Source organism: Bos grunniens, chromosome 18 (genome assembly GCF_055505025.1).
Source record: "Bos grunniens cultivar Pamir isolate PY7600 chromosome 18, Bosgru_T2T1.0, whole genome shotgun sequence".
Classification (NCBI taxonomy): domain Eukaryota; kingdom Metazoa; phylum Chordata; class Mammalia; order Artiodactyla; family Bovidae; genus Bos; species Bos grunniens.
The window spans coordinates 57,657,115-57,678,796 of NC_141182.1; the positions used below are offsets into that span (position 1 = coordinate 57,657,115).

Below are 21,682 nucleotides of genomic sequence, written 5' to 3' on the forward strand. Positions count from 1 at the left end.
TAGTACATTTATAAGCCTTCCTTGTAGGATGAATTTGCTTATGTTGAGTAAGATGTGATTTACAATTAAAGGCTTTGCCACAATATTTACATTTATAAGGTCTCTCTCCAGTATGGATTCGCTGATGTTGAGTAAGACTTGAGCTGTGCCTAAAGGCTTTGCCACGCTCTGTACATTTATACTGCTTCTCCCCAGTATGAATTATGTGATATTGAGTTAGGCTTCCACACCGCTTAAAAGACTTGTCACATTCTGTGCATTTATAAGGCTTCTTTTCAGTATGAGTTTGCTGATGTTGAATAAGATGTGAGCCACAGATAAAGGCTTTGGCACATTCTCTACATTTGTATAGAGTATCCCCAGTATGAATTCGCTGATGCATAGTGAGATATGAACACCTATTAAAGGCTCTGCCACATTCTCTACATCTGTAAGGCTTTTCCCCAGTATGAATTACCTGATGTTGAGTAAGATTTGAGCAACAGGTATAGACTTTCCCACATTCCTTACATTTATAAGGTCTCTCCCCAGTGTGGGTTTGTTGATGTTGAGTAAGACACGAGGAACAGATAAAGGCTTTGCCACACTCTGTACATTTGAAAGGCTTCCTTTCTGTATGGATTTTCCTATGGCTACTTACATTTAATGATTTAGTGACTATTTTCCCACATGTGTTACTCTTGTAATGTTTCTCCACATTCTCAATACTCTGCTGTTGTCTAAGTTTACAAGACTGATTACAAACTTTACTATATTCACTACAATTATAAGCCTTCTTTCCAATATCCACACTTTTATACAGAGAAACATCTGCTCTTTGATAAAAGATATTCCTACATTTATTACTTCCAGAATCATTGTTTAAAAATTGATTTCCCTGGTGCTTCATGAGACTTGAGCCTTGGTCAATGTTATGTCCAGTTTCATTGAATAAATACTCTCTCACCCCATCATACCCCATCATAAAGACTCTTGTAATTATTGGGGGTAGAGCTCTTGCTTAAAGCCTTACTCATTTTATGATACATGAAAAGTTGTCCTGCGTTAACTACACCCCCATATGCATTGACCATTGATGTCTGAATAAAGTCTCTTCCAGTATTATCAACATTGCAGATTTTGGAAAAGGGAAAAAATATCTGTTGTTTGAAGAATACTGAACCCTTGCTAAAGGATCTCTCAAGTTGATTACACTGGGAATCTTTTCCCTCTTTTTTAAATTTCTGGTCTTCAGACATATTTGAATGTATGTTTAATTGAATATTGCATTTAGAGTGGTTTGAATGATTATCTGCAGTAGAGACTAGATGACTTTCCAGATTTTCCACAGTTCCTTTCAGAGAACATGTATATGTCAAAAAACGATGTGGGTCTTTGCTGACAAACATACACTTCTCTGCAGATGTTAGTGACTTAAATTGGTCTTTTTCCCAGTTTGATTCACAACCTTGATTTCTCTTGGCAGTAATGTTTACATTATGAGAAACTGTCCCAGTTGGGTTATGTCCATCATAACATCCTCTCTGTCCTTCACATGCCCGTGTATGTTCCCAGTCTTTCATTAAATGTAAATTTACAAGGTGAAATATTTCATATATTTATAGGTTTTCTATTGGACATAAATCTTCAAAGCCTGGATTTCTTGGCATCACACACTGGGTGTGTAGAGAAGACGCAGCTGAAAGGGCAAATAACAAGTTATTCTACTTACTATTCTCAGTGAATATAGTTTACAGTTTACATAAAACTGATACACCCTTAGCTAGATTAAGAATGAAACAGAGAAGGAAGGAGTCAAAATGACAGAGGATTCGGAAGACATGGAATTCATCTTTATACATAAATGCATCAATACATCTAGAAATGGATTAAGTCTCACAGAGCTCCTCCTGAACACTAGCAGAGGACCGTGGACACCTAAAAGGACAAGAAAGATTCTGTTTAGCCAGGTGGGACCAAAGCAAATGAAGGAAAGGGAAGAGGAGAGGAAGTGGGATGGGACCTGCAACCCTTGGGGGAGCTCACTGGGACAGAAGGGAGCCTCATTCTCTTATGGGAAGAGGAGGCAGCACCTGTTAGAGGCAGGCAGGACAGAGTGAGGCCGCTACAGACGGTACTAACCACAGCCCTGCTCCCCAAGCCTGAGCGGGGAGTCCACCACTGCACACGAGGGCTGGGTCCTGAAATGTGGGGTTTGGAGAGCAGACCCAGGCAGAGGACTGCGGTTGGCCGTGAGGAGACATCCTGAGGGGACAGGAGGGAGGGAGGAGCTCTGCAAACAGGATGCTTGTGGAGGAAGCCTGAACCACCAGAGAAGCAGAGCAGCGTTGTTGAGTGATGCCCAAAGGGAAGAACCACCATTGCGGCCCCTCTCCTCCTATGCCAGCCCCTCCTGGCCAGGCACTAGCAAGGACTCCCACAGGGTTGGGTGATCTCAGGATCCCAGCTGCTGCCTCCTCCCCTATGACCCTCGCCACCAGGGTGGACTCCTGTGCTCCAGGGCAGCCCGAGGAGCAGGTGCCTGTAGGTGGCCCACGCGCACTGAGGGGGCGGAAAACACAGCTGAGCCCCAGGGTCATACATCTAAGGAAGAAAAGTGAAATCTCACAGCTGCACAGACCACGATTTTATACCCCCACAATTGGCTTTGTCAACTCAGCACCTACAGAAAGCCTGATTAGACAATAAGGACTCCCACAGTCCTGATAGGTGTAGCTTTAGCAGCTGGAGACTTTGTGAGCTTGTACTTGAGGGAGCTGGACCAGGCCAGAGTCTGAGACCACAAGCACAGAGAATTTCACAAAATGAGATGAAGAATGAAAAAGAAATATGTTGTAGAGAAAGGACCAAGATAAAAACCTACAACTAAATTAAGAATAGATAGTTAATCTAATGATTACTAATGATTACAATCTAATGATTACTTTAAGTAATCATTTGCTTTAAGTAATCTTAAATTGAGATACCAAACATTTTCATAATTACTAGGTGCCTATTAATTCTTTAACCCACTTTTTACCACATGTGTTTTTACTTGAGCATATTCTATTAGATGTTTGAATCTAAAAATCATAAGTGATATTAGCATAGAGCTAATCAGAAAGTGAAGATGTATAGGATAAAGTCCTGGGATGCTTCATAACAAACAAGATAAACTCAATAAAGTAGTAGTTCTTATGAAATCAAATAAGAAGTGAGACTTTAAAAATGTGGTAAGAACACAAGGAACTCTACTCAGCGCTCTGTGGAGACCTAAGTGGGGAGGAAATCTAAAAAAGTATATATATATATATGATTCTCTTTGCTATACAGCAGCACACTGTAAAACAGCTATACTCGAATAAAATTTTTTTAAAGATTTCTTCACATAATCTAAAAAGCTTAATAGTGAGAAACAACCAGAAAAAATATGGTAGAAAATGTTCTAAGCTCTCATGCCAATTTATTTTAACATTCTTTGAGTTAAATGAATATATTAAAGTATTTTAACATTGACGAATTGGGGCAAATACACTTAAGATATTTAACATGAGTTTATATAAAGAAAAAAGAAACTTTGAAATACACCTGGGATTTGCATTTTCTCATTTTAGAGAGATTTGGCTTTATGCAGTGAAGAAATTATTTGAGTATGAAATTTATAAGGCCATATTTATAGTTCCCAGTGGATTAGAAATTATAAGGCAGAAAACAAATGTCTGTCCCCAGTATTTCTAGAACTTTGGCAGTTTGTCTACAACTCCACCCAAACACTTCTGTCTAGAGGTAGAAATGAACTTTAAAAGGAGTGTCATAGAGTTACTCAGAAATGAACACAGTTTTCCTAGGATCCCCAAGAAATGAAAGAGCAGCCAACTCATGCAGGTTGTCACAGGCCAAGGGGAGAATTTCAGTTCTCGCTGTGAATGAGATAAGTAATCACTGGAGATGAATTCATGAATGATTAAAGAGACAGAATGAGGAAGGTGATATCCATCTATGACAGCAACAGAAATAAACCCAGACTTCTCCAAAATCATTTCCACTGAAGCAGATCTTCCCAAACCACATGACAAAGGACGACTTCCTCACTGATCCTTGGACCTCTCACCTGTCATAGGCTCCATCCATTCAGACATACCTGGGTGTATGGGTGTTGTCTCCACTCTCCTTATATTCCTGGAATCCTTCCTTTGCTCCAGAAAGGTGACCAGGTCTGGCTTAGAGACACAAGTCCTGTTCATCAGAGAAAGGAGATTCATCAGTTTCCATTCCAATACGTATTCAGGTGAGAAGACAAGGTGTAGTAGAATATTGACACAGCCTAGAAAACTGATTTCCCCAAATACTTTATTGAGAGCACCTATAAACACTAACAAAAACATAAAGAACAGATCCTGAGATTCTGGTCTAGTACTACTAGGGAAAAGTTAGTAGTAGAGACAAGGAACAACTATTTTATACCACTGAACTTATAAAATTCCTAGTAATCTAGAGAGAAGGAGGCAGATTATCTCAAGAAAGAGGAAGGGTGGAATAATAAAGAATCATCATGACGTCTTTCTAACCTCACAAACTCCCATTCTTTTCCTAGAAAGCAGGGATCTGAAACTCTATTATAAGAAGCAGAAGATTCCAGGAGACATTCTGGAAATGCAGGAACCATAACCCAGTGGGTGGATAAGGGATTCTGAAGGCAGTTATCCTCACCCAAGGAGGCCAGGTTCCCGTACTTCTCTAGCATCATGTCTCTGTACAATTCCCGCTGACCGAGGTCCAGGCAGTCCCACTCCTCTTGAGTGAAGTCTATGGCTATATCCTGGAATGTCAGCCATCCCTGAAATACAAAGTACATGTGCCATATGGCTGTCACTTCCTTATGTGACCCAAGATTAAACCAGCAAGAGAAATGATTTTGATTCAGGAGAATGTCTGGTATTACACAAGAATAAGATTTTCCACACTAATATTCTCTACCATATTTCTAACCCCAGAAAAAAAGAAGATGGTATACTATTCACAAAACTACTGTAGAGATCCTTTTTTTTTTTGGGAAAAAACTATGGTATGATGTGATCTATAGAGGCAAGTTTACTTAGAGTGTTGTTCTTGTGTAATACAGGATAAATTGTCTATCAACCAAACTGGGAATAGTTTTCTCCAAACTGGGAACATTTTTTAAAAGGAGATTCTAATTCAGGAATTCTGGAGTGGGGCCAGAGTTGTTGTTCTTTAACAAGCTCACTTCTAACTGAATCTCAGGTTCATGAATGGCATTGTGAGTAGCACAGACGTAGAACAGCCAGGTAGGGCTTCTCTGGTGGCTCAGCTGGTAAAGAATCTGCCTGCAATGTGGGAGACCTCGGTTCGATCCCTGGGTTGAGAAGATCCCCTGGAGAAGGGAACAGCTACCCTCTTCAGTATTCTGGCCTGGAGAATTCCATAGACTGTATAGTCCATGGGATTGCAAAGACTTGAACAGCCAGGTAAGAAGTCATAGTTAATATTGAACTGTACATATTTTACAGATTTTACAGGTTTAATAGAAGAGTAAGCATAGAAAAAAACAGTCCTGTTGATATTTAGTATATACCATATATCTTTCTAAAAGTTTTTACATAGTCTTGAATGAGCCACATAAATAATTTAGATCAATAATATTGCTGTAACACTTATTTTAGAATATTTTGTCAGGTATTCAGTAAATGGTAGAGCTTGGGTTTTCTTTAGTTGATATGGACTAGAATTTATTTTTAAAAAACACATTTTTTTCTGTCTTCTAAGTTTATTGAGGTTTTCAATGGCTAAGTCAATGATCTCTCTTGGTAAATGTCAGACTGCACTTGAAAACATCTTTTGATATTTGTTCTAGGGTAAGACAATTCCACATTGATAAGAGAACAGACTCTATGATTTCAAAAACTTTAGACCATGAAATTTTTGTACCTTGTTTTATGTACTGAGATATGTTCCAGTTGGAGAAGAAAATGGCAACCGACTCCAGTATTCTTGCCTGGAGAATACAAGAGCCTGGGAGGCTACAGTCCACGGGGTCACAAAGAGTCAGATACAACTGAAGTGTCTTAGCACATATGTTCCAGTGTCTCCTAGTTTACAGGCTATTGGAAGTCAAATAGAATTTGTATCCTACTGTTGTGTCCAAATTATATAAATCTTAATTATGTTGAACTGGTTCATGGTGCTTTTCAGGTCTAACTATATCCTTCTACTTTTAGAAATTAAATTAAATAAACTTTAATAAATCATAATCCATTCATTTTAGCTATATTTTAGAAATTTAACATTAGGAATATGATTATTGTAAGTGCTTTGGAAAATAAAAAGAGGTGATAAGATCATGTCTGAGATACGAGGGTGGAGTGTAACGGAAACTACCGACCTGGGCTTGAGTGAGGAAACCTCCACTCCCAAAATCCAATATCCCCACTAAACACAGGTGTGTTCATTATTCAAAGCAAAGACAGACTAAGAAGGTGCGGATTTCCACCGTAACTGGGGGCTGGTGCAGGTCCCTCCCGAAATCATCCTAAATCTTTATTAAAGGTAAAGAGGAAAAAATGCGAACATCGTAATGCTGGAATCTCACAGAAGTACCTGATCAAGGTTACATGCAGTGTAATGAGATAAATGGTAGCAGTGATCTGAATTGACCCTGAAAAATGTCAGTTTCTAAAAATTTCACTTCATATATACCTTCCCTGTTCTGTATCCTGTGAGTATATTTTAACAGCGAGTCATTTTAATAATATAGACACTGCACTATTATTTTTTGTTTCAAAATTATCTGAAAAATTATGGATCACTGAGTTCATTCTATTTATAACTGCATTTTCTTTCTGTTCTAAAGAGCTGAAGTTGCATCCAGATGTAAACTCATCACTGCATTTCCTCTACTTTCCTAAGAGCCCAACACCAAACCACATCCCCATGGGAATCTTGGATACCAGTACCTCTCAGTGTTGATCTCTCACAAAGGGAATATATTCACGAGTTGAAAGTCACTAATTCATTTTGAGAATTCATCACTAATTCACTTTGAGAATTCATCACTAGTTCACTCTGAGAATTCATTTTCTATAGAAAGCTGGGATAGAGACAATGAAGAAAAGGCTCTGGGACATCAGGGAGAAGAGCTGGTCTTCACTATTGTAGGAGAAAGTAAATAGTTGAAAACAAACATCCCAGGCCAAAAAAAAAATATGAGTAGAGAATTAAAGGTTTGTAGGTTCTCTCAGTCCAGGCATTTCAGCAGGAAAAGCAGACACAGCCCCAGACCCAGGACAGGACATGTACCTGAGAAGCTGCCATTTCCTCCTCTTCTTCCTCCTGCTCTGTCTTCTCTGGGGATGTTATGTAGCAAACACACCTCTGCATCTTGAGAAAATACCTTCAAAGGCATCCGCACAGCTCTATAACCTGCAACCACCACAACTACAGACAGAAGGACCTTGAAAAGCTGAAAAGACCCACCTCTCCTGTCCTGTCTCAGGAGAGATTCAGCAACAATCACTTCCTACCTAGAGACCAGCCTGTGAACTTATTTCTTGATTGTTCTCTCCTTAGAGAGAGCTCCTCACCCTGAGCTCACACAGACCGTGTGAGCTGACTGACTTCCCCGGTCCAAATCCAGCTAGGCCAACCCTGCTGCCTCTCCTCAGATTGAAGCTGGGCCTCAGCTCTCACAAATGGACCAGGAGCCACGTCCTTAACCCAGGCCTCCCCTTAGAAGCCCCTGGAGCACTTCCTACAAACCACACTGATGCTCCCACAGGCCCAACAAAGAAATCTGTAGGGAGGGCACCGGGGAGGTTATCGCTCAACACTGGTCACGTGATCCTGATAGGAAACCAGGTGGAAACCACTTGGATAAAGATTCTTTCTGAACCAGTTCAGTGTATACAATCCCTTGAGGTCAGGTCCCCACTCTAAGAAGTTATGAATCTGCAGGTCTGAAGTGGGGCCATGAAATGAGTCTTTAGCAAATTCCCTGTTTGTTCTGATGTTTCTCCCTCACGGCCCACATTCAGGAGCCCTGAGGTCGAGCCCTTACACTCAGCACACCTGAGACTTCTCTGTGGGGTAGGGTTTAGGGAAGGGATTTCTTAGGAAGGTCAAGGCGAGAACCAGGCACAGAAAGAGGCAGTAATTGGGATTCAGGCCTTTCTAAGTGACCCTGAGTGAAGTGCTGTGGGCTCCCCAGGCCAAGCGTGGATGGGTCCATTCAAACCAAAAAGACCAGGATTCTAGTGAGCGCTGTGAGGGTGTCATTGAAGGGGGGACTGTGAAGTAGACCCTGGGGTTCAGCAAGACTGCTGATCTCAAGGAAGGGGGTCACCTAGTGCAGGTGCTCACAGGACTGGCTGGTGTGAGTTCAAGGACCTGCAGGCTGCCTGCTCCCCAGATAGATGCTGAGGCAGCAACAGCATGGAGCAGTTCAGGTAGACTCTCAACAGTACTCTGTATGATCCTTCTTATGAGAACCACCACAATGTCCCTTCAGTTACAGAGAGGGAAAAAGATACAGTGTAGAAATGGTGGAAAATATATGACGTTATTAGAGATTTAAAGCCAGTAAGGAAACTAATTTCTACAGATGCTATCTCTCTGTGCTACCAAGTAGTTTATTGTTGTTATCTCTTCCCTGAAACCTTTAATAAGGTGGGAGAGGTTAATGGTGGTGGTGGGTTAACACTTCATTAAAATAAAAAATAAAAACCATTCAGGTTTTATTAATTAGCATGTCTTAATTTCACAAATAGTTGAAATAAAACATTTTACAATTCACTGTGTGATCATTGATTAAAATACAAATTACAAGTGTAGAGAAAGCTATTTATTTTCCTGATATAACAATCCGAGAACTGTGATTTCTGTGGTTGACAAAACAGAAGCTAGTAAACAGACATACACTAATTATATGACTTTTTCAGGAAGGGTTTCCCATACATTTCTAGGTTATCACAGAAGCTGTCTTTATTTCAATGTTGTCAACTAATGTTCATGACTTCTGGTGATATTATAAACATAACATCAATATTTTAGTGAGCTATCATTGTGTTCTCCTCACAAATCAAGTGACATAACTATTGAAAATTTAGAACCAATCTGTCTTACTTTAATACATGAAAAGATTCCATGATTACTTACATCATGGTGACGTCCAAGGATATTTGACACGAATAACAAACACCTCCAGTTAGATGTTCATTGTACATTTTACATTACGGTGTCCATCTCCTAATGGAGAATAGATATAAATGGTTGCAACACAATATAGAAGGGCTTCTCTTCTCTGAAGCACAAACCATCAAAAACCTACATTTGCATACACACTAGAAACGAAGCATAGTATGGATTATTTGAGAGCTGAATGACATTCATTTTGGTTTTCAAATAATTTCACATTATGTCATTATAAACAAGGCTGCTGCTGCTGCTGCTAAGTCGCTTCAGTCGTATCCGACTTTGTGCGACCCCATAGACGGCAGCCCACCAGGCTCCGCCGTCCCTGGGATTCTCCAGGCAAGAACACTGGAGTGGGTTGCCATTTCCTTCTCTAATGCATGAAAAGTGGAAAGTGAAAGTGAAGTCACTCACTCGTGTCCGACTCTTCGCAACCCCACGGATTGCAGCCCACCAGGCTCCTCCGCCCATGGGATTTTCCAGGCAAGAGTACTGGAGTGGGGTGCCACTGCCTTCTCCATAACAAGGGTACATAGCTAATAATTCTCACTTTCTGAGCATCAACCCTACCTCTCAGGAACCAAACTAAACCACTCAGTCACTGACTGGCTGGGAGGCAGGCCCGTGCAGTCGCTGATTGGCTGCCGGGTATACGCTTACGTCACACGCTCAGGAGGCACGCAGCCAGGATCTAGGGTAGTTTCCACACAGCCTTCTTTTTGTAGACACATGGGTCGTCGTGGGGCCTCACGAGGCCTCACGGGGCTGCACTCCGGCTGTTGGCTCTCCTGTCAGTTGTTGAGTGGAGAACCTGCGCTGGCACTGGCCGAACTGGGCTTCCATGAGAGTCGGGCATCTCTGTCAGTCACTGTGACCCTTGGACAGTTAGGCGGCCGGAGGTGGGTGAGGCCTCCCAAGGTGGCTGTCCGGCCTGAGAGGCCCCCGGGGCCAATTCTGGATCAGGTTGGAAGGCTCCCTGAGAGCCAGCTCACCAGCTAGTCAGTCAGTTCACCGGAGCCTGTCTCTGTATTCGTCAGCCTGCCACCGAGTGGGTCACCCGGTCAGCCTGAAGAGCAGCCAGAGGATCACCAATCTGCCAATAAGACCGTCAGTCTCTATGTCAACGGAGGATCAGGCTAGTGCCCTGATGAGTCTGCAGTGAGTCCCCTCATAAATCGTTTAATCGGATAATCCACCCCCTTCACAGCCTGCCCTGTTAATCAGTCCAATTAGGCTCCCTGTAAATCAGCCTCCTAATAAGCTAATCCCCCTACCAGGCACTCAGTCATTAGTCACACAGTTATCCTGCGTGTAAGCCAGCTAATCGGTTTCACTGTTAGTCCTTGATTTCTCTTGAAATTCGTTTTCCAGCTCCTAAGTAGGTCAGTCATCCAAAAGTCAGTCCCGCCCTTACTAAGTCTGGAAAGGTCGCTGCATCTCTTGCACTCTGCTTCAGAAATATACAGACAGAGGTGTGCTGAGGTCAAAGAACCGTCTGGGGCCCTTGGAACCAGAGACAAAGGTAAAATTGAGAGGTGATGGATGAAGGGAAATAGAAGGAGAGGGGGAAAAGAGGGTGCATGAGGAGTCACTCAACTCACCTCTAAAGGCTGGCAGAGAGGAGCAAGAGGAAATCAGAATTTTAGAGCTTGGCTGATCATTACATCTCAAACAGTCAAGCTCACTCATATTATAGATGAAGAAATAAAAGGAGGGACTTCCCTTGTGTTCCAGTGGCTAAGACTCTGTGCTTCCAATGGAGGGAGGCTCCGTTCGAACCCTGGTCAGGGAACTAGATCCCATGAGCCACAACTAAGATGCCATGGAGTCAAATAGATAAATATAGATTAAAAAAAAAAAAAAAAAAACCAGAGAGGGTAAAATAGTTGACCAAGGTTCTTAGTGATTTACTGGCCAAGCCTGGGCCAGGACCCAGACAGGGCTCATCACAACACCCAAATGCAGTTTTAAATTGGAGAAAGGAAAAGGGAATAAAAATGGCAGTGCAAAAAGGGAATGGCTGTAGGGTGTGAAGAAGAGAAAATACCATCATTTCAGCCCAGAATCTATCCTCAGTACAGTAAGGATCTCCAGAGCTGCCCCCCTGGGCTAAGCCATCATCACACTTTCTGACTGGCTGCGTGGTCTCCCACTGGTCTCTGTGCTTTCGCTCTAGCCCCTGATGTGGTCCATTTTCCACACAGCAGCCAGAGGGAACTCAAAACCAAATTAATCAGTTTACAGTCACGCCTCTTAATACACTCCAGTGGAATTTCATTCATATTCCTCCTTATGCCTTTTAGGAGCTGAGCCCACCTGGTATCTGACCTTGTCTCATGCCAGTCTCCCCCACCCCTCACTGCACTTCAGCAGCTCACTTTTTTTTTCTCTCTCTTAACCATGCTAAACTCCTCAAGCTTTGCAGTTGCTCTTCCCTCAACCTGCAATTTTCCTTCCCCCAGCGTGGCCTGGCTTTCCTTCCTCTAGGTTTCTGCTCAAATGTCACTTCCTCCAAGAAGCCTTCTTTGACCACCCTATCTAAACTGTTTCCCCATTGTCCCCCATCCCATAATTCCTATCATGTTGTCCTGGGTTCTTTTTCTTCATTGTATTTACAGTTATCAAGTTATGCTCTCCATCAGCTTGATTTTTGAGGACAGGGATTGTGTCATTCTTGCTTACTGCTAAAACCCTAAAATAGTCCCTGGCATAAAGGAGATGCTCAAACATGTTGGTTGACTGAAAGAATGAATGAAGAGTGCCATCACCAAGGCATGTGCTCCTTGGGACTTCTCTGGTGGTCCAGTGGTTAGGACTCTGTGCTGCCGATGTAGGGGGCCCGGGTTTGATCCCTCCTGGGGGAACTAAGATCCCACATGCTGGCTGTGTGTCATGGCCAAAAACAAAAACGGCGTGCGCTTCTCGAGAAAGGTTCCTGAGAAGGGGAAGACTGCTCTTTGATGTAGAGTTTCTGTAGAGTGGTAGGGGATGGGATCAGACAAGGAAAGGGAATGGAGGGAATGGACCATGTTATGCAGAACTTTGCCTTTTACTCTTGAGTGAGATGAGAACCGTTTGGAGAGTTTTGAGAAGAGAAGGGGGCAGGATGATACTGAGGTGTTGATGGAATCCCTCCAGCTGCCGTGCAGGGAGTAGCATGTACGGGACACAGATGAAGCAGCCAAGCCAATGAGAAGATCATCGCAGCCATCTGGGTGAGAGGATGGTGGTTTGGGCCAGAGTGGCAGCAGTGCAGCTGATTAGAAGTGGCCAGACTTTGAATATATTTTGGAAAACAATACCAACAGGATTTTCTGACATATAAAAGAGTAGTCAAAGTGGACTCTGAGGTCTTGATTCTTGATTTCTTCCTGAACGTGATTTTATTTGATTTAGAGACATATTTCCTAAATTTAGGTGATTGACTTTTTCCTTTTTATGAGACGAGGGCTGTGTTGCTGCATGTGTGCCCAGTCTTGTCCAACTCTTCAACCCCGTGTACTATAGCCCACCAGGCTCCTCTGTCCATGGGATTCTCTGGGTAAGAATACTGGAGTGGCTTGCCATTTCCTTCTCCAGTGGAGCTTCCCGATGCAGGGATCAAATCCACGTCTCCTGCATTGGCAGAAGGATTCTTTATCTCTGAGCACCTGGGAAGCCCTGAGAATAGGGCAGTGCTGTTTAAACATTTAAAAGTAATTTGTACAGTACCCATAGTGCCAGTTGGCCAGAGAATTTGGGGAGCTTATAATCTCTACACTCTTGAAAGTTGGTGTGGAAAAAGAGAAACGAGTTTTAAGTTCATCTCTAACTGTATTTGCTTAGCGACTCTGGGAAAATCACATTTGTCTGAGTTTCCATTTTCTCCTCTGTGAAGAGGAAATCATAACACTTAATTCCATAGGGCTTGTGGAAATAAATGAAAACCACCCAAATGAGAACAAACAGGCTGTTGATTCAGAGCTTGCTGTAGTGAGAGACCCAGCCACCACCATTTGCATTCGGCAAAGACTACAAAGGCGGGCAGGGCAGTGAGAGTCCTTTAGAGTGGAAAAAAGTGAAGGAGTGTCAGCAGTGTTGGGAGATGATTTTAATCATGAGAAAGATGGAGGGTTAGCACCTTCTGTGGTTGGATTGGAAAGCATATTTGGTTTTCCTTGGTTGGTTCTGAGCTGGAAACGGGTAAATAATAAGGAACCTGATACTTACAGGCCAAACTCTGACTGTTCTAGGCTAACTGTCACTGCAGTAGTGGTTTGGTTTCTTGGACTAGTTGCTGGTAATTGAGGATCAGAGTCATATATGTCATATGGCTGAGACTTGAGAGTCATATGTAGTCTGGCTATTGTTTCTGTATATTCAATCTCTCAGGTTGTTGACGGGGATGTAAATGAGACTATGTGTATGTGAAATTGACAGATACATAGTAAAGAATAAATACTAGTTTAAGTTAAAGGTTTAAAAAATCTCATTATGGCCTAATTAGGTGATTCTTTTTTTCCACTTACTAATCCATCTTTGCTTCCCAAGTGGCTCAGCCTGCAATGCAGGAGATGCCAGTTGGATCCCTGGTTGGGGAACTAAGATTCCACAGGCCACGAGGTGCAGCCAAAACAAAAATAAATAAATAAAACTTTTACATAAATGAAATGATCAATTTTTTCATTTCTCCTCTGTCCATGGAATTCTCCAGGCGAGAATACTAGAGTGGGTTGCCATTCTTCTCCAGGGGATCTTCCTGACCCAGGGATTGAACCCAGTTCTCCCACATTGCTGGCAGATTCTTTACAGAACTGTATAAAAATGGTGTATAAAAGAGCATGCGCCTACCATCCAGCTTAAAATTTAAAACACTCACCCTTTGTACCCCTTCCCCAACCATATTTCCCACTAAAATCTAGCAATCACTTGTACCTTGAATTTAGCACACATCATTCTATGTAGTAAGGAAGTTAATGGAGCCCAAAGAGAGGTCTGGCCTTTGCCCTTGGATTCCAGGAGGTATAATCTCTAAACCCTGGGAAGTCCTGCCTGATGGAGAGCCTCTGTTTGCCTGAGGTCCTGGAGTCACACTGAAGAGTCTTCAGCTGTGATTAAGGACAGTAGCTGGCCGCACAAGACCGTTTAACAACGTGATTTCCAGTGGGGGCTTTGGATCCTGTGGTACCAGTTCACCTTCAGAAGGAGCAGGAGAGTAAAATCTGCCACAAGGGCAGATGCCCTCATGATGAAGGTCTCATAAAAACTCTGGTCACAGGGTTTGCGTGACCTTCTCTGTCAGTCTTCTGGGCCTGTTGTCAGGCATTAACTCCAGAACAGTTAAGTTGCTCTGTCTCTGACTCCTCGGGGAGAGGAGAACAGGAAGCTGTCTGGCTGGAACTTTCCCAGACTCTGCCCTCTGTGCTCCTTCTCTTGGCAGATTCTAATCTGTGTCCTTAGTTGCAAAAAACAGTAACCTAAAACAGCTTTCAGTGAATTCTGGAATTTCCTATTTTTGGCTGAACCCTGCAGCATATGGGATCTTGGTTCCCTGACAAGGGATTGAACTCATGACCCCTGCATCAGAAGTGCTGAGTCTTAACCACTGGACCACCAGGGAAGTCCTTCTGTGAATTCTGGGAGTACTTCCAGTGAATTATCAAATCTGAGGGTAGCCTTGAGGGCCCCCAAACTTTCAACAGATGTCAAAAACGAGGGGCTTTTAGGGACCCCTGCAATCTGCAGTCACTGTCAGGAATGAGGCATCTTGCAGACCGTTCCCTAGCTTTGCTGCTGGCATAGAAATGAAATCCACTAGAACAAACAGGACCCACTAAAGAACATCATTTAGGAAAAGGAAGGATATGAGGACACAAGATGATGACTCTGATTCCTGGGTGGCCCCAGGGTTACTCAAGGGTTGCTGAAATACAACTGTTCTGTAATTAGTTACAGGAGGTTAAGGGTTACCTTTTTTTTTTTTAATGATGGATACAACATCCAAGAAGTTGACTCACTGGATGCATAAGAAAATGCAACATAACAAGAACAAGCTAAATGCATGATCCTGGGTTATTTTTATCTGTAATAGCTAACATGAAAGAAGAGGAAAAGGCCGGGCTGGATCCTGACACAGAGCCCACTTTGGGTTCTGTCCAGCCCAAGATAAAGCTGTTAGCCTCGGGGCTGCTGCTACTAAAGGGAAGCGTTATGGTGAAACCACAGGGAGCACAAAACATTAAAGTGAGTCACCAGAGAATGAAGAGATGAAGGGGAGAGTCCAAGTCTGACAGGGTGGAAATCTTTAAACAGTCCTTGAGAAATGGGATAAATAGGAACTTCCCTGGTGGTCCAATGGTTAAGAATCCTCCTGACAGTTCAGAGGACACGGGTTCCAGCCCTGGTCCAAGAAGATTCCACATGTCAGAGGGGCAACTCAGCCTGTGCGCTGTAACTACTGAAGCTCGTGCACCTAGAGCCTGTGTTCCACAACCGAGAAGCCACTGCAATGAGAAACCCACGTGCTGCAAATAGAGCAAGACCCACGTGCAGCAAGAAGACCCAGCCCAGTCAAAAATTAATACATTAATCTTAAAAAAGAACTGGGATAAAGGGGACATTGATGGGGTCAAAACAAAGGTCTCAGTGCAGCACTTTGGGAGACTGGGTGGACCCGTGGGAACCCTGGATCGTTCCCCCAGCATTGAAGGACCTCAGTCAAGTCTGCTCTATCTACCCTCGTTTGGGGGAATTTAAAAAGCCACAAGTCAGATAGGACAATGAGAAATCTGACTGCAAATCACCTGAGTTGATGGTCCCATAACCTAATCAAGATAAAGATTCATTAAAGGGCCTGGGTTCCTTGGCCCCACTTCCAGCAGGGCACTCAAAGCCATATGCACATTAGCAATAAAACGGAGACATGTTTCTGAGACTCCTTAACATGGGAGCCTCACGCTCTGTGATTCTAAAACTTGTTGTTTAGTCACTCAGTCATGTCTGACTCTTTGTGAACCCCATGAACTGCAGCATGCCAGGCTCCCCTGTCTTTCACTATCTCTCAGACCATTGAGTCAATGATGCTATCTGACCACCTCATGCTCTGTCATCCCCTTTCTCCTTTTGCCTTCAGTCTTTCCCAGCATCAGGGTCTTTTCCAATAAGTCAGCTCTTTGCATCACGTGGCCAAAGCATTGGAGCTTCAGCTTCAGTATCAGTCCTTCCAATGAATAGTCAGGGTTGATTTCCTTTAGCCTTGACTAGTTTGAACTCTTTGCTGTCCACGGGACTCTCAAGAGTCCTCTCCAGCACCACAATTTGAAAGCATCAATTCTTTGGTGCTCTGCCTTCTTTATGGTCCAACTCTCCCATCTGTACATGACTAGTGGAAAAACCATGGCTTTGACTATACAGACTTTTGTCAGCAAAGTGATGTCTCTGCCTTTTTGATACGCTGTCTAGGTTTGTCATAACTTTCCTTCCAAAAGGCAAGCATCTTTTAATTTCATGACTGCAGTCACCATCTGCAAAGATTTTGGAGCCCAAGAAAATAAAATCTGTCACTGCCTCCACTTTTTCTCCTCCTATTTGCCATGAAGTGATGGGAACGGACGCTAGTCAGTCCTAATAGGAGTTACAGTTGAATGGGGAAGCTATGGAAATTTAAGAATTGATGGGATTACTGTGGGAGTTTAGAGGAAGATTGGAATGTTTAAATAGATTTCATGGAAAGTCATTGGATCTCCTCCTTTACCTCAATGTATTAATAAATAGATACCTTGTATGACTGGGGAACATTTCCCCTTTCTAGTATTATTAAACAGGAGACATATAGATCCTCCCTTCAACCAAAATTGATTGGATATAATAAATGGGAACCAATAAAACTGCCCAAACCCACACAGGTTGTTAATTTGAAAAGTACAGGATGTCTGGTGGAAAAAAGAAGTTAGAAGCCCAGTGTCTGATTGGACTATTTGGATTTTGGAGGACACGCACATATTCTACATCAGGGATTGTTGCTAGCCCCTGTCTATAAAATTACTGGAAAGAAGTCTCAGAATCCTTATGCAGACCGGAGTTTATGGCAAAAGCCAATGAGCTCCACAAAGTGGCGGCTGCTGGAATATTTTACCAGAAATCAATTGAGACCAACCCAATGTCTGAGGACATAAAATAACCTTGGAACCTGAAATACCCATGATGTCTTTGGTAATGCTTGATTAAAATGCTAATAAGGAAGGTCATGCCCAGACGTATTTCTTCATTCTGCCTCTTTCCCAGGAATTATTGCAGAATTATCACAGAAATGGCCCAGAGAGGAAAAGCAGTTGTCTGTGGTTTCCCAATGAATGAGTGTCATAGCCGCCATAATCGGCACTCAAACCCTGGGCTCCTGCTCTGAAGTTGGTGCTTTTCAAAAAAAAAAACAAGTGTGTGTGGGGGGAATAGTTTCAAGAAAGGTGAAACTGATGTGAACATTTTATCAATGACTATCAAACAAGTTCATTTCTAAGCTCTGCACAGGGCACAGAGGTCTGCTTGATATTTGGATGTCAAGGGGGAGCTGGGTGGGGGAGGGATGGATTTGGAGTTTGGGGATTCGCAGATGCAAACTATTACAATACAGAATGGATAAACAACAAGGCCCTACTGTGTAGCACAGGGAACTATTTTCAGTATCTTGTGATAAACCATAAAGGAAAAGAATATGAAAGAGAATATATATATTTATACATACATAGATGTATAATTGAATCTCTTTGCTGTACAGCAGAAACTAACATTAAATCAGCTATACATCAATTAAAGAAAAAAAAGATGTGCAGATCTAGGCTGTGCAGGGTTGGCATAGCAGCTCTCCAAGGCCATCAGGGAACTAGGCTTCTTGAATTGTTCTGCCAAAGCATCCTTAAGTGAACAATCACCATGAGTGGCTTTCTCCCTTATGGTTACCTCATGGTTGCCAAATTGCTGCTCCACCTCCAGTATCACATCCATATTCTAGGAAGAAGAGGAAGGAAGTGACAGGAAAGAGGAAAGGACAGTATCAGGAAAGCAAAGACTTCCCCAAGAATCCCCAGCTCACTTCCACTAAAGCAATGTCACACGGTCCCCTCTTAACTGCAAAGGAGGCCAAAGTAGTGCTTGAGCGGGCAATATTGCATCCCTAAACAGGTTGAATTTGTTGAGTAATGAAGAGCAGGGTAGGTTACTATCTGGCATCTACACAAAAACAAATCACTCTGTCATGAGGAAAAAATCACTTCTCCAGAAAAGAACAAATAACATCACTTGATAGGGGCTTCCCTGGTGGTCCAGTGGTTAAGACTCCGCCTCCCAGTGTAGGCAACACAGGTCCCATCCCTGGTCAGGGAACTGAGATCCCACCTGCTGCCGAGCAACTCCATGCCCTGTAGCCCGCCTTCTGCAACTGAGACACAACGTAGCCAAATAAATAAATTAAAAAGGAAATCACTTGATAATTCTTGGAAGGGAGAGATTACCCACTTCTGATTGGGTAGGGCAATCAGGAAAGGCTTCATGGAGGAAGCTGCGTTGAACTCAGCGGTGAAATTGAAGAAGGATTTGAATGTGGACAGAGGAGAGTTACAAGATGAAAAGCTGGAGGCTCCAGAGCAGGGGATGGCTCGGGCTGCCGTGATGTGAAAAAAGAGGACTTAAGGGTGTAGGGTGGGCTTCCCTGATGGCTCAGCAGTACAGAATCCACCTGGAAGGCAGGAGATTTGGGTTCCTTCCCTGGGCCAGGAAGATCCCTTGGAGGAGGAAATTAAAACCACTCCAGTATTCTTGCCTGGAGAATCCCAGGGACAGAGGAGCCTGGTGGGCCACAGTCCAAAGGATGGCAAAGAATCAGACGCAACGCAGCAGCCACACAAGGGTGTAGGGCACCAAGGAATCAATGTGGGTTAAGCATCTGCGGGCCAGATTCTGGCCAGGCTGGGGAGGTAAGGGGGGTGTGGGCAAGGATAGGAGCTCATCAGGGGGATCTGAAGAGCTTCGAGCACAGGAGCCATCTGAATATAGCTAGCACACTGGGAGTTCCAAGATTAGTCAGTGTTTCAGCATCTGTCGATCACTCTCCATGGCCTGTCTCCCCAGGTGGTGAGAATGAATCATCTGGAGGTCAGCGGTAGAGGAGAGACAGGCAAATTCTTCATTCCCCCCAAGTAACCCAGATGGAAAGTCCAAGATCAAGGGCAACTCTTCAGGGGGAAATGACCCCTTTCCTCCAGTAACCCCAAACAATTCCAATGGCAAAGTACGTGGAAATGCTAAGGACTGATTCCTCATTATTGAAGACCTTGAAGAGCGTGACTATCCCTTATCAACCCACAATCTCACTGGATGGACCACATGTTCGACCTGTTCTACGGAGAGTGAGGCAGTTTCATGGTGTTCTCACTCAGAAATCAGCATAGCAGTCTTTGCTTAAGATGAATGCCCAGTCCACGTCCACTGGGATGGGGAAGAGGAAAATCTAAAAATATTCATTGAATGGGTGGTACGTGGTCCTGAATTGAGGCAGGAACACAGTAAACCTCAGGCATTCTTGTATGCCTTTCCCAGCAATGATAGTGTGAGACGGGCTCAGGGAAGAGTAGAAGGGGAAGTGACTTGCCAGGAGCATCCAGACAGTGATGGAGGGAAAAATCTGACCACAGGTGGGGCTGGAAGGGCCAGAGCTGGGGATGCAAGGAAGGGAGGAGCTGAGGGTGGGAAGTCTAGCCTGGGTGGGGGTGGATGAGGGATTGCAGGCAATGCAGATCCTCAGGAGACTCCTTTGCTATCCGTCTGGAAAGTTGAGTGTTCCAGTTCAGGCCAGATGAGGAGAAAGGGTGAAGGGCAACTGGTCTGTGAGGCCTGACTCCTCTGGACGTCCGAACAACATTTTTTTTAATATATAATTTTGTTTATTTATTTATCTTTGGCTGTGCTGAGTCTTTATTGCTGTGCGGGCTTTTCTCTAGTTGCAGTGAGCAGGCTTCTCACTGCAGTGGCTCCTCTTGCTGCAGAGCACAGCACCTAGGGTGCCTGGCCTTCAGTAGTTCTGGCTCATGGGCTCAGTTGTGGTTCTCGGGCTCTAGAGCACAGGCCCAGTGGTTGTGGCACACAGGCTTAGTTGCTCAGCAGCCTGGGATTTTGGTTTTGGTTCCTCAGGGTTTTAGTTCCTGCATTTCTAGAATGTCTCCTAGATTCTTCTGCTTCTTATAATAGAGTTTCAGATCCCTGCTTTCTAGGAGTAATGGGAATACATGAGTTGAGAAAGACAGACTTCGTGATGATTCATTATGATTTTTAACCTTCCTCTCCACTGAGATAATCTTCATCCTTCATACTGCTGCTGCTAACTCGCTTCTGTCGTGTCTGACTCTGTGCAACCCCATAGACGACAGCCCACCAGGCTCCTCTGTCCCTGGGATTCTCCAGGCAAGAACCCTGGAGTGGGTTGCCATTTCCTTCTCCATATAGTGTGTGTGATATTCATACATATTAATCAAAAAAACTGAATGGTTTCTGGTAATACAGTTGATGTGTGATGAATAGTTTACCAACCACGGACATTAACCTCTCCCACCTTACTTAACGTTGCAGGGAAGAATACATGACAGTGAACTATTAGGTAGCACAGTGGGATGACATCTGTTACTGCCCTTAAGCCTCATATAATTTGATCATATATTTCCCACCATTTATCCATTGTACTTTTCCCCCTCTCTGTAACTGCTGGGGCATTGTGATGGTTCTAATAAGAAGGATCCTACAGAGTACTGTTGAGAGCTTCCCTGACTGCTCCGTGCTGTTGCTGCCTCAGCGTCTATCTGGGGAGCAGGCAGCCTGCAGGTCCTTGAACTCACACCAGCCAGTCCTGTGAGCACCTCCACTAGGTGACCCCCTTCCTTGAGACCAGCAGTCTTGCTGAACCCCAGGGCCTACTGCACAGCCCCCCCCCCCAATGACACCCTCAGAGCTCACCAGAATCCTGCTCCTCTTGGTTTGAATGGACCCATCCACGCTCAGCCTGGGGAACCCACTGCACTTCACCGAGGGTCCCTTAGAAAGGCCTGAACCCCAAGTACTGGAGCTTTCTCTGCCTGGTTCTAGCCTGACCTCCCTCAGAAATTCCCACCCTAAACCCTCCCCTCCTGAGAGGTCTCAGCTGTGCTGAGTGAGAGGGCTCAAGCTCAGGGCTCCTGAGTGTGGGTCTTGGGGAAGAAGCATCAGAACAGAGAACTTGCTAAAGACGTATTTAATGACCTCACCTCAGACCTGCAGATTCATAACTTCTTACAGTGGGGACCTGACCTTGAGGGGTTCATATTCACTGAAATTCATTGGCCAAGTGATTTCCATCTGTTTCCCATCAGGGTCACGTGACCAGTGTTAGGCAAGGACCTCCTGGTGCCCTCCCCACAGAGTTGTCTCTTGGTCCTGTGGGAGCATCAGTGTGGTGTGTAGGAAGAGCTCCAGGGGACTCTAAGGGGAGGCCCGGGTTAAG

The 21,682-nt window shown here is 43.9% G+C and overlaps 1 long non-coding RNA gene across 2 annotated transcripts; it reads right to left on the reverse strand.

Moving 5' to 3' along the window:
* Positions 1-1,364: 1,364 nt before the first annotated feature.
* On the reverse strand, positions 1,365-9,801 carry LOC147354349 (uncharacterized). Of its 2 annotated transcripts, XR_015146366.1 has the most exons (5): positions 9,754-9,801; positions 9,148-9,237; positions 4,690-4,816; positions 4,121-4,215; positions 1,365-1,678 (listed from the first exon to the last, which is right to left on the reverse strand). It is a non-coding gene; the product is annotated as an uncharacterized LOC147354349 (long non-coding RNA). The 2 variants fall into 2 exon arrangements; XR_015146367.1 differs by lacking the exons at positions 1,365-1,678; positions 9,148-9,237; positions 9,754-9,801 and adding an exon at positions 1,825-1,917 and having other exon boundaries at positions 4,690-4,821.
* Between the last annotated feature and the right edge of the window lie 11,881 nt (positions 9,802-21,682).